The following is a 17,437-nucleotide window of genomic DNA, read 5'->3' on the forward strand; positions in this document are numbered from 1 at the left end:
TGCCCAAAGAGTCTGTGCAAAGACCCTGCACAGAGGAGGGGCTAACTGTGATTCCAGCCTACAGGGCAATTGGAGTGGGAGCCGTCCTTGTGAGCGCCCGCATGTGAGCCAGGAAAGATGAGAAAAGAGGGCCAAAGACTAGAGGTGCAGAAGGTGGGGGCACCTGGGGAATGGGAGGTTTGGCCAAAGCCATTAGAGGAAGCTTGTAGGGTGACCTATAAACCAGAACTGAAGGGACAGATCAGCAAACCAGAGAAGGCAGATGGGCAGCTGGACCACATGGTGAGGCCCAGGATGCAGAGCACAGAGGGCCCAGTGAGCAGGCTCGGTATGGCAGGAGGACATGGCAGCTGGGAAGGCAGGTGTGGGCAGATGGGGAGATGTGCATTGCCCTGTCTTTGCCAAGAAGCCCTCTCACGTTTTTAGTGGCACATGTTCTGTGAGCCAACCTATGCTTCAGCAGCTGGGGAAGGATGACTAGACAAAGACAATCTGAGGAGGCAGAAACCAACTGAGAGCATTGCGAAACAGCCCATGGACAAGACGGTGCAGGCTGAATTTGGCTAGCGTCAGAATGACCAGGGAAGCCAGGCACTGCAGGGGACCACAGGGGTGAAGGTGGCAGGACTCAGGACCAAATGGACTATGGGAGGAAGAACAGCAGAGGAACATTGGGATCTGTAACCCAACCCGCAGGGAGAAGCATGGCCCAGGACTGACTCGGGTTCACCATGCCAACGGAAACGCCCAGTGGGAACTGCAGAGCTGGGTCTGGACAGGTCACTGCTGGAGACAGGCCTCAGGGACATTTGCCCAGGGGGCAGAGCAGAAGTGATGAGACTGCAAAGGAGGCAAGGAAGAAGGATGGGACCAGCTAGAAACTGAAACACAGCACCATGCACAGGAGGGCCTGATGCATCGTGGTTATACAGCAAATGCATACAAGTGAGGAGGGTGGGGCCGTGAACATCCCAGTCTAACACTTACTGCATACCTAAAACCCCTCTGTTGATATAACCAGATGTAGCCTGCATCAGAAGGACCTGGGGGGCTGGGCGTGGTGGCTCATACCTATAATCCCAACACTTTGGGAGGCTGAGGCAGGAGGATCACTTGAGCCCAGGAGTTGGAGAACAGCCTGGGCAACATAGTGGGTCCCCGTTTCTACAAAAGATTAAAAAATAAGCCAGGCATGTTGACACATGCCTATAGTCCCAGCTACTTGGGAGGGTGAGGGAGGATAGTATGAGCCTGGGGGGTCAAGGCTGCAGTGAGCCATGATCACGTAACTATATTCCAGCCTGGGTGACAAAGTGAGGCCTGTCTCAAGAAAAGGAAAAAGAAAAAGAAAAACAAAAACAAAAAAACACCTAGGGGACTTCAACATCTATCAGTGTCTAGGTGCTTCCCTGAGACTAAGCCTGCCTGGGGTGGTACCCTGGCATCAGCATGTTTGAAAAGCCCAAAGATCATCATAACCATGAAGACAGAGTTGAGAGGACTGAGAGAAATGTTACTGTTTTAATTCTACAAATGGAGGTAAGGCCAGGATTTTGTTTAATAGTACTTTTAATCTAAAGTATCTCCTGGGTGATCCTGAGGCATGACTATTTTGGAGGATCCCAGTTCTAGTGGGGAAATGGTGGGATGTAGGCTGTTGGCCTCTGGAGGACAGTGACCTGCCTTACCCCCCCAGTCCCCCAGTTCAGTGTGTCTCTCCCCACTCAGGTCTCAGGCTCCTGTCTGTGTCAAGCAGCATGGTGTCACCCTGGGCAGGACAAAGGGAATGGTCAGCCGCAAGGCATCCTTCTCCTCCCCACACGCCCATTTTCAAGGTCCTACAATGGTTCGAGCAGAAGAAACCAAGCTCCCCCATGAGTAAGTCTACTCACCTGGGGACTCTTGTGTTCCTCAATAGGCCCTGAAAGCTTCCTGGTCAATTTGAAGTTGGAAGACTCACTATAATTTATGAGGAAAGATTTACCTAGTTTTAGTGAGAGATCTATGACTGTGAGTGAATGAATTGTCACAACTTCCTAACTGGTCTTGCTTGAATGAGGTTAGTGGTACTTGCTTTTTAAATACACTCAAGGTAAAATTCTTTCAAACACGGGTCCAAATGCAAGTCAGATGGCAAAGTTTCACTACATGCGACACCAAGGTACGTGGTGACAGAGATGAAACAGTGGTGGATAGTTCTTTGAAGGGCAAATCCAGACTTTTGTTCCTAAACCCCTTCTCCCAAAGCCAGAACTCTACAAACACTTTGGATGTGCACTCAAAGCCAGACAAACTAGTCAAGACCCGGAGAGGTACTGGGACATCTGAGACAACTGTGGACTGAGTCGGAGCATAGCAACAATTGTGCTTGCACAATTGCACTGTGTCCAGACTAGGAGGATTCAGTTCTATTTAAAAATGTAAATACAAAAATCCAACAGGAACCACTATGATTTGCAAGGCAGCTGTGTAGTACTCACCAGGTTGAGGGCACACCATGGTCAGCACTGAGCAGTCTCCAATTTCTGGAGTATGTGTTGTCATGGTTTACACAGTCCATCAAGAGGACTTCACAGCAAAACTGATCCACTTCCCCGATTCTCTAAGGCCACCCTGTCCAACACAGTACAGCCACTAGATATGTGTGACTTTTTAAGTTTAAATTTTAATTAAAATTAAATAAGATAAAGAAATGCAGTTTCTCAGTCACACTGGCCACATTTCAAGTGCTCAGCCGCTACAAGTGACTAGTGGCACTCTCTGGAGAGCACAGATATAGAATGTTTTCTTCACGGCAGAAAAGGAAGAAAATTCCATTGCGCAGAGCTCCATTGGACAATGCTGTTCAAGGTACAGGCTCTATAAGGAACCCAGTCAGCCTCATGTTTAGATCTAGAAAAATTAAGAATATTTAGTCATTGTGGCCACCATTAGTGGCATCCCTGGGCTACTACCAAAAGAAAAAGAAAAAAAAGAGAATAAGAAAGGAGGAGGAAGAAGGAAAAAGGAAGAAAGGATGGATGGAAGGAAGGAAGGAACTGCTTGAGTATAACACATTTTCCTGCATTTACTAATATCTCCAAAGAAAAAGAAACAGCAGCCCAACATCCTAGCTCTATAAATACTGGGCTAAGGTATACCTCCTAAGGGGATTAACAAAGACTAGAGCCTTCATGATGCAGCTAGAGCTTCTGCTAGGCCTAAATTTCATGCTCCCAGAAATTACTTCCAGAGGTTATATTAGAGCAGAAGAGTCTGACAGTATGGGTCTGTAGTAGGTCTCATATTTTTAAGTCTTATTTTAAATTCTATAATCTTTTGTTTTTAATGATAAGAAAGAAATAGTTTTGAAGAACTTGTGAAAAAGCACGGGTGTCTGCAGGGGTATAACAAGAGCACACCAACAAAACGGTTATATGAAGAGTGTATAGCTACCTTGACAGAAAATAACACTGGCTGTGACACTGGATATTCAAATCCTTGGGGACAGAATTCACAGAACGGTCACCCCCTCTGCTTGGATGAAACAAAATCGGGTCCATCAGACGCTGGGTTTGCATGTTCAGTTGTCACAGGTCAGTGTGACCAAAGCACAATCTGAAGGAGGCCAAGACCACAGCAAGATGGACGAAGAAGCTGAACTGGAAATAGGATCAACGTTCCCACTGGATTTTCTGATTTTTAAAAATTAGAATTGCACTCCTTCAAATGTACCTACATGCATATCCCAAAACCAGAACCAACAACAAAAAAACTACCACCCATTACTTTTCTACCAACTTCCTACACAATCATGGCGGATCTGCCTATCATTAAGAAAATAACTTTTGTCATTGCCACAGCACGTACGTCAAACCAAAACTAAGCAGGGGAAATAGTCAAGCCTGTCTTCTTTAATGTCATAGGGCATGAGATCATGTCTAAATATTGGGTTTCTAGTGAAATGAGAATGGTTTAGGCTCATTTGAAATGGCATATACATTTAAGTACAATAAGTATAACATTACAATATACTTGGGATAAATATGTTATTCTTATATATTGTATGTGTGTAATATATACATATATAATATTACTATATCAATAAACATGACCCCTAAGTTATTCTCCTCTTATACAGACAATATATATTCTTGAAAGGCACATGGAGGTGCACTAAAGGTTTTTACTGTGTTATAATATTTCCCTTAGTGAAACTAACTTACATAAAACAAGGCGTAAGAAAATAATCTTGTTGATTTTGTCTTAGCAAGCAATTAAACCTGAATATAAACTTTGCAGTAAATATAAAGCTAAATTATTAAAAGTAATATATACCAAATTACTACTTCACTAATAACTGAATTAGTTCATTGCAATTTTTCTTTACTCAGATGTGTTTTTCATTAAAGGGAAAAACAATACAATTTTTTAAAAAGCCTATTATCCTTAATCCATGACATCGCCTAGTTCTTATTTAAATCACTGTTGGAAGAAAAAGTAGTCCCACTGCTGTGCTTCTATTAAATGAACATAACTTTAAAAATGCCGCATCTAGTGAAGAGAGCTCTGATTCTTTGGTTCTGAAAATGTCAGCAGTGGCAAAAAAAAAAAAAAATATGCAGGAGTTCCAGTTATTTCCTAGTCTTGCTTTGGCAAACATAAAAATCAAACCTTAGGAATTATTTAATATAATGTCTGTTTCTATGAATTCACTATAAATTCAACTCTATTTTCCAAATTTATATTTAATTTTTTTTAACGATTTAAAAGTCTTACCAAGAACTTGGTGAGTATATGGATGTTGTTTTTAATTCTACTGATAAGATATGTAAAAGATATGTACTTCAACTTCTTCTATTTGTCTTTAAATAGTCTCACTGTAAGGGCTGGGCATGGGGGCTCAGGCCTATAATCCCAGCAGAGGTGGGTGGATCACTTGAGGCCAGGAGTTCAAGCCCGGCCTGGCTGACATGGCAAAATCTCATCTCTACTAAAAATACAAAAATTAGCTGACCTGGTGGCACACGCCTGTAGTCCCAGCTACTCGGGAGGCTAAGGAACGAGAATTGCTTGATCCCAGGAGGTGGAGGTTGCAGTGAGCCAAGATCACACTGCTACACTCTAGCCTGGGTGACAAAGCAAGACTCTGTTTCAAAAAAAAAAAAAAAAAATTATCTCTGTAAGATGGTAAGGACTGGTGAGAAGGCAATCTATTAAAACTGAATATTTATATTACCAAGCTGAATATGGTATTTCCAAAAGATGTTAATATCTTTTCATCAGAAAATAGTTCATGTAACTTCTGCTTAGTTCATGTTACTCTTTCTTTCAGTTAAGCAAAATAAATTAGTAAAACTATCCAAAATTTAAGACAACAGCAAGGCCTATAAATGCAGGTTCCAGATTCAAATTTCTCTGGAAATTTTTCTTTCTGATTTTCTTTTCCTGGGATTTAATTTTTCCCATTTATAGGTGACATCCAATAAGTCCCAGTTTTAACATTTGCAGGCATACATTTCTCTGTAGGTTAAAATTAATGAAGCATATTCAAACAACTAATTCCTGAGTTTAAAGTTCTAGTATCACCTAGCTTCTGCTAAAATCTCAGAAGCATAATTTCCCAAGCTTAAGCTATCAAATTTGATTGCCTCTTTGTGCAAAAAGCCACATACTACAAATAGTTTCTAATCGGTACAGAACTATTTGTACATATATAAGGAAACATATGGATATAAGATTTTACTTATAGAAGATATTACTAAAATACGTAGCACTCGTGTAATTATACATTGTTAAACCTCTGCACTGGTTAGTTCTTAAATAATTCCATTTCTCAGCATACTTTACATTCTCTCTTACTGCTAATCAAAAATCCTAAAAAACAGATCAGAAGCATTTCGGTAAAATAGATGAAAATGGCAAAAGATCTTGCTATGGAAAAACAGTACATATGATCAGGGCTTGACGTCACGTCTTTTATATCTTAATAATGTCACTTGTCCTATTTTGCATATTCTCCGTGGTAAGCAGATTCCTCTGGCTATCATATATGACCTGCTAAAATGGTGAAAACTGTGATATAATACACTTTTTAAAATCTTGAATATTGCACAAGGACTGAAGGAGACATTTGTCGAGGGTATGATTATTATTTTTTTGACTGTAAAAAAAAAAAAACAAATTAGAAACTTGTTAGCAAAGAGCCAGTGACTTCATTTACAGGAGATGACAAATTCCTGATGGAAGCTGAGCTGCACCCCATCTAGCAGACTGGGAAAAATATGATGTACCTCACACTGCCATGGCATGAAGCAGGGTTACAGCTAATACACTAGATACCAATACCCCATGTTCTCAGACAATCAGCCACAATGAAGTCAGCTATATAAAGTAACCCAGCTGTAATCCCAGCACTTTGCGGGGCTGAGATGGGCAGATCATGAGGTCAGGAGTTCGAGACCAGCAGAGTCAACGTGGTGAAATTCTGTCTCTACTAAAAATACAAAAATTAGCCTGGCGTAGTAGTGTGTGCCTGTAGTCCCAGCTACTCAGGAGGCTGAGGCAGGAGAATGACTTGAACCTGGGAGGCGGAGGTTGCAGTGAGCCGAGATTGCCTACCACACTCCAGCCGGGTAACAGAGCATCTCAAAAATAATAATAATAATGTAACACAAAATATCACTTTCCCAGACATATCTACCATCATAACTACTGCTCTATCAGGAAAATTGGTTTTAAAGAATTACATACAAAACTCTAAAAGAAAGATTCCTTCATTTATCATTCAATGGGAAACTTAAAAAAAAAAAAGATTTGGTTTTCCTAACGCATGGCTACTCCTCTGCTCAGTTGTTCTTAAAAATAATTTATGTAAAGCAGACTTTTCTCTAAATATACTGTGCTCTCCCATATACACACTGAAAATGATATTTGCATACAGTGAGTGCATGCACTGATACACACATGGTAAAAATTTAAAAAATATGGACTGCATAAATCAGTAGCTGATTTTAAATATACACCAACTTAAACAGATTTGTTTGCAATTTCTGAAGTTCTCAGGTAGAAAAGATTTTTTTTGCTGGCTGTAGTTCTAGAAAATGCTTATACTGTATAGAGTGTACTAAAATGTTTCCCACATAAACAAAGAAAGAAAGGGTCCAGGATCTTGGTATTCTAACCTTGCCTTTGCTATTAAACACCCACCAGATGAATGTGATGGAGACGAGCAAAATCAGTCCGTCATGCTACAGTAAACATGATATTTTGTGTGCTGCCCAAGACATTTTTGCTCATGAATATAAGTCACCTGCCATTTATTATGAGATTTTTCCCCGATTGACACCCCATTATGTATATTCAGTCAAGCTCAAATGAGATTTCAAGTGATCAATATACTATTTGTACTGAAAGTCTATTAGCAGCTCTAGCAATAAACTCTGCAGAGAAACAAAAACGGAAGTGATATTTAGTGAACTGAATTACATGAAAATCCATGTTTTGGGCAAGAGAGCACAGACAGGAAGGCAGAAAAGCAAGGGATAAGAGAAGGTTGAAGAGATGTTTCTCCTAATAAAAATCAGCTTTCTAGAGCCTGACACTGGTGAAACGCATTGAATGCCTGAGTTCTCAGAAATGTCTTAAATCACATATTGAGATCTCTAAAGAGGCAGGGAGGGTCTAAGCCAGCCATGGGTTCCTTTCAGAGACTGAGAGTTCACTTTTTAAACAGCCATACTTGGAAATACTTGATATCCTTCAAATGGAAGAGGTGAATCCAGTCCTGGGAAATCTGTAAAATCCCTCACCATTCAAACTCTATGTGAAACAGCAATGGCTTCCCATACACTTTAATACTTTCCATTTCATAATTTACGTGTACCAGATCCTAACGGCATAAGCATCATCAGCTGGGCTACAGCATTTTGGTTAATATGTATTAGGTAGGAAAGGTAGCTTGACAGTAGCCGTAGGATTTCATCTGCCCCCCCACCCCTGGCCAAAAAAACCTCTATTCCTGGGCCAGGATGTGACTACATATCAGAAGCCATCTGCTTGAACCAAGAGATTAGAACAGGCAGGGCCACACAGAAACATATGACATCTGGGGAAGTGTCAATTCAGCCTTACCCAGACACCAAAGATTCATGTTCTATTGCCATGAAACTAACATGGGGGCAGTGGGGGCTGTGCAGGAATCAATGGCTATGATTGCAGTCATATAAAGTTACACTGCTGGGTAGTGAATAAATGTCCATCTAGGCTAGGCTCCCCTCGTCCCCCACCCAAGGGTATACCACTTCCTTCTAGATTCTTATTTATGAAGCTAGAGTCCTAGGTAGAAGGAATGAAAAATGGGAAGAACTGATCTACACAGATGTTCAGTAGCGCCTGAGTAGTGCCTGTAATCCCAGCTACTCAGGAGGCTGAGGCAGGAGAATTGCCTGAATCTGGGAGGCAGAGGTTGCAGTGGGCCAAGATCGTGCAACTGCACTCCAGCCTGGTGACAGAGCAAGACTCCATCTCAAAATAAATCAAATAAATAAATAAATAAATAAATATTTAATTATTTAGTTTACTGAACTTACATTTTGAACCACTCAGGCAGAAGAGAAGAGTCACTATCCATTGTGATCGAAAGAACACCTGTAAGACCAAAATGTTTAGATCATTAGCAGCTGGGATGGTTTCCAAATTCCATGAGAAGCAAAGAGGATGTATAGTAATTTGAACAAGGGAGAGATGCATCTTGAGCTACATCTGAACAAAAACTGTTTCTCGTATTTTTAGTTATAAAACCCAGAGCTGGAATACTTTTAAATTAGTGACATAAACAATGACATACTGCAAAAAAAAAAAAAAATGTACTTTATGTACTTATAAGAACTATTCATTCACTGTCTTTTCTTGATGGTCTTACCTACTAAGATACCTAAGCACAGCAGATTCAGAGACCACTCCTACCAGGAAAGAAATAAACAAAAACCTTCCCCACTACCCAAGTCTCCTCAAAATGAAGAGTTAAACAATCCTAAATAGGAATTCCAGTTTGTGTAGGATGCACGTGTATGTGGCACAATGCGCACACCAAAGCACATTTCTTGAATTTTGCAGAGATGTATGTACAAGTGTTTAATGTCACATAATTTTAAAGGAGCAGCAATTTCCAAATGTTTTTTTCTAAAGGATACTCTCTATTGCCTCAAACCAACACACACCCAAAAACATGATTAATTTTTAAATACTTAAAGCCAAAAATGTTACTAACTCTACAATTCCTTGTAATAAGTGGGTGAACAAACAATTTTCTTCAAATTCCTGGCAAAACACTCATAACCTCACATCCTCGAATGGAAAAAGATTTTTGGAGGCCAGCTCTAAAAGAAGTCAGACATCAGATACCCCTTTCCATGCTACAAGGCTCTCCAGTGTCCTAAAAAGGCTTAGTGTACATTTAAACAATCATTTGTTGTAAAACATGAGACTTGTTGGCAATTTTGGGCTAAAGCAGCCCAGGTGTTTATTCAGCCAGCACATTTACTTCGCTGGGAGGTGGGTGTTCTGGAATGCTCCACATACAATGATGTGAGCATATTTACTGTCGAACTCAAGGAGGTACTGTTCTGGAACCTTCTCACACTGCAATTAACTGTGCAAGTGGGTAGAGCTAATTTCCACAAAATAATCACTGCATATCTAAGGAAAAGACCCTCTTTGAAAGCAGGCTGCTAGGGCGCCGGCATCTGAGCAAAGCACCAAAGACGTTTGGTTCTTGAAGCCGCCGCTGAAATCTATTTTGATTTTAGAATGACCCGCAATCACAGGCAATTTACCTGATTGTGTTCCTGGTGACTCTCAAAGCCTTCAAGGTGCTAGGATTTGTAGGTGTAGGTTGTGGATTTAAAAGAGGGGAAAGATAATATAAGGGAAAAAAAAAGGAAAAAAGCAGAAGGTAGTTTCAGCTGCTTTGAACTTAAGGCTGTAAGTTCAGAACAGAACCTGCAATTTTCACCTAGAGTATCACATTAGACTGGAAGAACTGTTGAGATACTAAGTGGTCACTACATTCAGATGTGAAAACGCATTAATTCACTCTAGCCATCAGGAGAAAATGTATCATTTTCTCTTCTGTAAATGGTATATTTACGTTAAAAAATGGATGGTAACACCAAGTAGACATCTTTTTAAAATTTTTGTCTTTATAAAAAGGAAAGAAAAAAAGTCTTTGTATCTCTCTTCTTCTTGGTCAGACCCACTATCTGCAGTAGACGATGCGGATAAGTGTAACTATAATAACGAATTGTAAATTTATAATGCATCTTTCTTCAGAGCAGCTCAAAACATTTTATTTCCCATAGATTTGAAATCTCCTTGCCATGTTGTAGAAATGGCCTTCCTCTGATCTGATGTGACATGACTGGGTTCTGTTTGAAGGACCAAGCAGTAAAAGGTAAGCTCATTCATCTGTTTCTTGCTCCAATTACGCATCTCTATTCAAACTGAGATGCCAGGTGCTGGTCTATTGCACAAGCTGATTTATTCCATGCATTGCCTAAAAAGGAGTCCCTCTCTTCTAAAAAACTTAGTTTTATAAAGAAATTTTATTAGACTATCAAAGCAAAAATAACTCTTTATGGCTTCGCTGTATGCTTTAATATGTCCTTCCAATCATGCCTTTTAGCCCTAGGATCTTAAAATTTAGAAGCTCTCGATCTGTATCCATTTTCTAACAAAATCAAGCTCTCAAAGTTAAATGGACATTTTAACAAGCTGACAGGTGAAAAGAAATAACACTGTGCTTTTCAAAATCTGCCTATGGATTAAAGCCTACCCTCCAAAATTGTTAGTAATTATTTAAATAAAGGTAATGCCCAAGCCTAGAAGCTGCCTCTCCCTGCACCACTGCAATTGTCGAATTCCTTTCCTGGTCTTTCATGCAGATGCTCAGAAACAGGGTGGGGCTCCCTGGTCTTGCATGCAATGTTAAGGGAGTCTGTGCTGTAAAGAAAACTCAATTAATCGTTCATATTCTAGTTTTTCAGTATCCTTCAAAAATACCTTTGAAATAATCATGCAGCTAAGAGTACCACTGTTTCTCATGTTAAGATTCAGATTAAAACCTTTGTGTCAAACCAAATATGCTGTGCACAAGCATGGATGACAGGTATTGAAATGAAGGTGACAAGTCAAGGAATCGGGGAGAAACCTCCCTGAAGAAGAGATGTGAGAAGGAGACATTAGCTTCTCTATTATAGATATCTCTGATCATGCTTTTCAATTTTTTTTTTTTTTAACAAGTACAGTTCTTTAGAGTCTACAAGTAAAATCCAATCTTGCTAAGCCATGCTGGTTCCCTTATGAGTCAGCAGGCCACTGAGCATTTCAGACAGTGCAGCCCAGAGTAAATGGGCAAGGGCTGTTGCTGGACACACCCATTTTACTAATCCTGACTCTGATTTTTTTTTTTAATTCATCTTTATGTTACTTGGTGTCTGACCTCAGAACTTGCATCAAAAACTGCACCCCTCCACCTCCACCAACAAGGACTCAGCTTCCAATGTGGAAGCACTACTCTCCAGCTCCTTCACTGAGTGCAATCAGATAAGGGCTTATTTCTTCCTCAATGGGCAACTCCTGTTCCATTTTTTCTCCAGTCTGCATGTTACCAGCTTGACATTCCCTTCAGTGGCATTTGACAAATCAGATTGATCAAATTGGCCATCACTGCATTTATTAGAGGAGGATATTTTCTATTTTCCAGGACTGATACCTCCACTCCCTTTACAATCATGAACACACCAAAAATATAATAAGAATTAAAAAACCCATGTCTTGGGGGTTTTTCTTCAGGGTTTTGTTTTGAGGGTAGTGAAAGTGTAAGAAGTAATGATTGGATACAATTCATCATAAAGAAAGAAAAGCAACCCATGGCCATAAAGCCAAGGGCACAGTCTTAAAATATGATTTTAAATACCTGGTGCCTACATCATAAATTTAAAGCATTCATTCAAAAATGCAGATATTACTAGCTTTGGAGAACTTTACCAAAACATGAATTATTTTCCTCATCTTTTTGCATGATTCAGCACTTTTAATACTAATTTCTGCCAAGAAGTTAGAAGGTAAGAGGAATGTTTTCTGGGTGCCTTAAAACCTCACACACTCTTTACTGAACCATCTGCACTCCTGCTACTACTACAGGTCATATCAGAAATACTGGAGGTCACTGGTTTGCTGCCCTAACATCTAGTGACCACCTCAGAGCCGCTCAATTTCAGTCTCCGGCATCTAAGTGGCCCTTGGGGACAGAATGACCCGTCGCAGAGGCTTCTCCCCATCTCGAGCTGACCCTTACCAGGAGCCACACACATATGCAAGCACACTCGACTGCACCTGTCTCATCCCATCAGCAGCAGCTACAAGCTCCCACCTGATGTGTCTTTTCAACCTTTGTCAAGTATCTCAAGGCAAGAATGTCCTGAAGCCCTTCCCCCAAATCGAAGCTTTGGTCCGAGTCCCCAACCCGCGGGCGCATCAAAGAGGAGGCCGAGGAGACGGACACCTCGTACTAGCTCTGCAAACTTGACCTCGGCATCGCACGGATTCGCGTCCGCATCTGAGGACCCCACACGTCCCCCGCACTGTCCCCGCAGCATCCCACGCCTGCGGTGCACGCTCACCTGCCTGTAGACGAGCCACACGCCTAGGCGGTCCAGACTTCCTTGGCGACCTCCGCGGGCGAGCCTCCGCGCTGGGTGCCCGGCGCGCCCTCAGGAGTCAGGGCGGTGGGACGCCTGGAGCCGGCGGGAGGAGCACGCCCAGGCGGGTCGAGCACGCCCAGGCGGGTCCGCGCCGAGCCCGAGCGAGCGGGCGAGCCGGGCGGGAGGGGCCATTTGTAACCGAGCAGACGCTACCACCGCCCCTTACTCGCGGGGGGCGGGGGCGGGCGGTCAGGTGACGGCGGCCCACCCTCCGCCGCCGAGCCGGGTGGTTCCTGCCCGGGAGGAGCCCCCTGGCGCGCTCTGATTGGAACTCCCGCCGCAGTAGCGGGGGAGGGGGGACACGTGACCGCCCGGCCTGGCTGCCCGGCGCGCCCCATTCGCGATGGGCACCCCATCTTCCTCCTGGAAAAGCCGGGGGACACAGAGAAGGCGGAGGAGCACGCGGGGTGCAGGAGAGCCTACCAGTCCCTTTAGCCGCAGTGCCAGTGATGCCGGCCGCTGAACCCGGAGAGGAAAGGCTCCCACGCGGCCAGCCGGCCTTGACTGTCCTCCCGCCCTGCTCTTGGCCGCAGTACCCTCCCCTCAGCTGCAGTAACCGCCCCCTACACCTCCAGGCAAGGGCACGCTCAGTGTAGACCACCGCCACTTCCTAGATGCCAGTGCCACTTAAGAGTGGTGTTGGGTTTTTTTTCTTTCCTCCTCTTTGCACACCAGCACATTGTGCCCGAGAGAAACTCACGGCGGTGCACTGCAGACACCGCCCAGCTCCACGGCTCGAAGACCCTCAGACCAGGCCCCGGGATGCCTGAGGGCTCCCAGGTGGTAACGCGGAGGAACTCAGGCCTGCTCCCTGCGCAGGAGGAGGAGGCGTCGCGGGAGCTGCAGTCTCTGATCCTCCCCAGGAAGCAGGAGGGGTGGAAGGGGAGAGGGCGGTTACCGTGGTGCGAATCCAATTCGCAGCCTCGGGGAGCACGTTGCTAATAAAGGTCAAATTAAAACAACTAAGCTAGTGGTGTCGGCAGGGACGCGCCGCATGGTCAGGAGAAACTCGGCTATTAATCATCCATAACGAGCATTGCTTTTCTGGTGTGGGAGACTGGGGCTGTACGAGAGCCCCTCGGAGTTGCGCTCTACTCTGAACCCTAGTGCTCCCCCAGAGCAAGTGGATTCTGCAGCCTATTACCCCACCTCCCCATGACCCCCTCTCGGGGCGGCACCACCCTAGATGGCAGGAATTCGGAGAAAATGCGGTGTCACGTCCGCCGCTTTGCCCGCAGACGCGTCTGCGCCAACTCCAGCAACACGTGGGGACCGTGAATCTGGGCGTCTGCTCTCTACTTAGGTGGTTATGTTGGTATACTTATATGATTATTGATTATAACCAAATTGGATGGAGAAGTCTGTTTCTACACTGGATTCCTTTAAACTTCTGTCCAAGGGAATTTTGCACTCGATTTGGGCGGAGACGCAGTTTCTAGCCAAGACCGCCGCAGCACTCAGCGGAGCCCGGGAACCGGTGGTGGTGGTGGCGGAATGGGGAGGAACAGAGGCCCTTGGTCCTTTGGTATTCATTTTTTCCTTATTTAGACCAGTCGGGCAACACGTCCCTCGCCCCAGGTGGCCTTTCCAACTGGAAGGTGACTCAGACAATATGGAAGCCGGGGGTCCTTGACCCATCGTACCTGCGATTCGCTGGGCAAAGGACAAGTGACGAGGAGGTTTACCTGGAAAGGGAGTTTATTCGTAAAGCTTCGGGCACAAACTCTGGATAGAGAAACTTTGAGGAAACTCAAAGGGGTGGGGGAGCATCTGAAGTAAAAAGGAACGGCCCTATTACATTAGTAAGTATCTTATTTTCCTGGTAGACGCCCTGCTGCCCTTGCGTCTTCTCCTCCCCCACGTCATTTCTCCAAACCACCAAGATCGGAGAAATCTCATAAAGTATAAGTCCGTGGGGGTTGGGGGGATACTTTTTAAAAAACAAACAAACAACAAAAGACCTTTGTAATAAAGAAGGTGGGTACGTTTTCATTTCTAGGTGTTAATCTTAACATTAGGGTCCCCTTAAAATTGGAAGTTGACTGAGACAAGAGAATCCCAGAGCACAGCACGCAGACAGACCATTTCACAATTAAAAATAAAAAATATATACTTCCTTCTCCCCTCTCTCGTCCCCATTGTCACCCTTCCCTCGCCATTACCTACTCCCGCAAGGACTAAGGGCCGGGAGTAGAGGAGGGTGCAGTCCCTCCGGGTGCACAAGGGAGGCGACGGGGCCACCTGTTGCTGCACCGCCAGAAGAGCTAATTTCCGAGCGGATCTGGCAGGGGTTCAGAGTTAAAAACCTGGATGCGACGCCCCAGAGACCGAAACAGACGGCGAGAACAGGCTCAGCGCCTCGAGATGTGCTTTCTAACTTCAACTCTGGACCATCTTTGCTTGAAATGCCTTGTCTTGCACGTCTGGGAATTACTCTGTGCGATTAAACGCGTGGCACACACACGCACAAGCGGGGTCTCCCCGCAGGGGGGAGGGTGCGTGGCACAGGAGCCTCGGACTTTCAGGGACTTTACCCTTGGGGAGCGGTTCGAGGGGAACCGACCGGTGTGGCTGCTGATGGGAGACAGGTAACTCGGAAGGGCCCTTCTCCGGCTGCCTTGGGAATGGGGAGCTGCGGGCAAAGGTGCCGCGGAGGTCCCGGTGCGCGCACTGCGCCGTCCGTAGTGAAGGGCAGAGGTGTAGGGGGCAGAGAGACTAGACAAGGGGCAGGCGGGTTTTCCTGATTCCGAGTTCATCCGTCTACGGGGTCACGTTCTGTTGAGAAAATACTCGACACCGGTAGGGACAGAGTGACACTGACCAAGTGTCGCCGCAGGGCCGAGCCGCTTGCCTCGGGAGGGGGTCACGAGCTTCGTCCGCTCTCGGCTCCTGCGGAGGCTTTGCAAGCGCCGCAGTCTTGCAGGCGCCCGGCCCAGCGAGCTTTTGCCTTCAGCGTCCTCCGGTGGCATCGTTCGAGGTTTGTGGAGCAGAAGCCGAGGACACAAGCAACTCGCTGTGGGCTTGGAGTGACCACGCATTAGAGCTGTGAAAAGCTGCGCCGTGGTGACTTGAGGACAAGGCGGTTAACAAATGCAGAACTGGTCTTGGCTTTTATCTAAAATGAAGCTGGTAGTACTGAGCGCTTAAATGACTCCGCTAGGACCCTGGAGGTTGTGGGAGCTGAGTGGGAGGGGGTCAATGCTAGGTTTAGTACACCGCAGGAAGCTCCTCTTCTGGAGCCACGTTCTCTGGAGCTCTAACCAAGTGGAAGCTCCGCTGCGCCCGGGGTCATCTCCCGCATTACGACACTCAGCGTTGCCCTCTAAACTCCAGGTCCCCGCGGCCACATCCCTCCGCGCCTGCAGGAACCAGCAAGAGTCTCTGCCGGCCCTCGCGCTTTTACATGACCCTTTTCCTTTTCCTTTCACCCCTAGGGCAGGTTAACGCGGGCAGGGACCGCAGTACGACTGGCAGACACCTCTTCGCCCCCTCCGCGCCCCGCGCCGACGGTGGGAACAGCAGCGACCGCGCGACCGCAGCCTTCTAGTGCCTTCGCCCCCTCCCCCGCGGCCACACCTCACCCACTTTCCCCGCCAAACCCCGCACTCCGCCGCCGTCCCTCCCCTGCGCGCTCCCGGCGCCGACCTCGCCAGGAGAGGGTGGAAGCCGGGGTTCACGTGCAGGTGTCCTTGTGCTGGTGTAGGGGAGCGCACACGTCCGCGATTCCGCGACCCTACCGCTGCCCTCAGCTCGGGGTCCACCCACGTGGAACCCGCTGGCCCCGCCGGTGCCCAACACCATTCTCCCCAGCTGGGCTGCGGGCGCCGTTCCTTCGAAGCCTCAGGGCGCTCCCACGGGTCAATGACCCCCTCAGTCTTTCCCCCACGCCAGGGTTTGGCCAGTTGGGAAACCTCTTCTTCCCCTTCCCACATCCCCAGACATCTCTGGACAAAGCCGCCCGGCTTCACGCCCCGGCATCTGGGAAGAGACGCGCGTGGAGAGCGCCTCCAGGCGCTGAGCCACGGTCCCCGTCCTTGGCCCCGTCTGCTGGGTGCGAAGCTGGGGCTGCGAGTACCGCCTGCGCGGGGCAGACACCTCACTCGCCGTTCCTCCAGCGCCAGCACTCGGCCGCCGCGGCGCTGCAGGAAGGAGGCCCCGCGGCGCCGGTTCCTCCACACCCACGTGCCCCTCGTGTGCGCGCCCCCGGCCTGCAGATGCTACCAGGCTGGCGCCGCCGGGATTTCCGGGCGGCCCCACCCTCCGCGGCCGCTACGCCTCGCTCCCTGCATTCAGTCTCCTTGGCGTCTCTGCTGCAGCATCCAAGACCAGGCGCCGCCTCTGCGAGCCGGTCTGCCCAGCACGCTTGAGGGCTACTGCCGGGAGGCCTCACCTCCCGCCCGGGTCCCCTGCTCACCTTTCCTTCTGGATCGTGGGGTTCAAGCACTGCATCGGGGTTATTGAGCCCCCGCCCACAACCTCCTGTAGGGTGCAGCAGGAGGGCGTTCCCGAGGCGCCAGTACTCTCTTTAAGCCCTTCCCCGGCTTTCTGCACAGCACCTCCATCAGCCGGCCACCCTTCCTGACAGTAGGAGAGGCAAAGCTCTCGCTCTTGCTCCCGGTTTCTCTGTCTCGTTCTCACACCAACGCCCACCTAAACACACACTTGAACACCGAGAGGCCAGGACTGGTATCACC

At 46.5% G+C, this 17,437-nt stretch overlaps 2 long non-coding RNA genes across 4 annotated transcripts in view; one reads left to right on the forward strand and one right to left on the reverse strand.

Annotated features, from left to right (window-relative positions):
* Positions 1-12,967, reverse strand: part of LOC116564772 — a 125,740-nt gene extending 112,773 nt beyond the window's left edge. For 2 of the 3 annotated variants that reach the window (XR_004275080.1, XR_004275079.1), the window contains exons 1-2: positions 12,663-12,967; positions 8,571-8,628 (exon numbers count right to left, since the gene is read on the reverse strand). This is a non-coding gene — a long non-coding RNA (uncharacterized LOC116564772). The remainder of the gene's footprint in view (positions 1-8,570; positions 8,629-12,662) is intronic. The other variant, XR_004275078.1, reaches the window with a different exon arrangement.
* Positions 12,968-13,009: 42 nt separating this feature from the next.
* LOC116564773 lies at positions 13,010-14,842 on the forward strand. The gene is made up of 2 exons (XR_004275081.1): positions 13,010-14,545; positions 14,743-14,842. It is a non-coding gene; the product is annotated as an uncharacterized LOC116564773 (long non-coding RNA).
* The last annotated feature ends 2,595 nt before the right edge of the window (positions 14,843-17,437 follow it).

This window comes from Sapajus apella, unplaced genomic scaffold (genome assembly GCF_009761245.1).
Source record: "Sapajus apella isolate SASKATOON/1434 unplaced genomic scaffold, GSC_monkey_1.0 scaffold38, whole genome shotgun sequence".
NCBI lineage: Eukaryota > Metazoa > Chordata > Mammalia > Primates > Cebidae > Sapajus > Sapajus apella.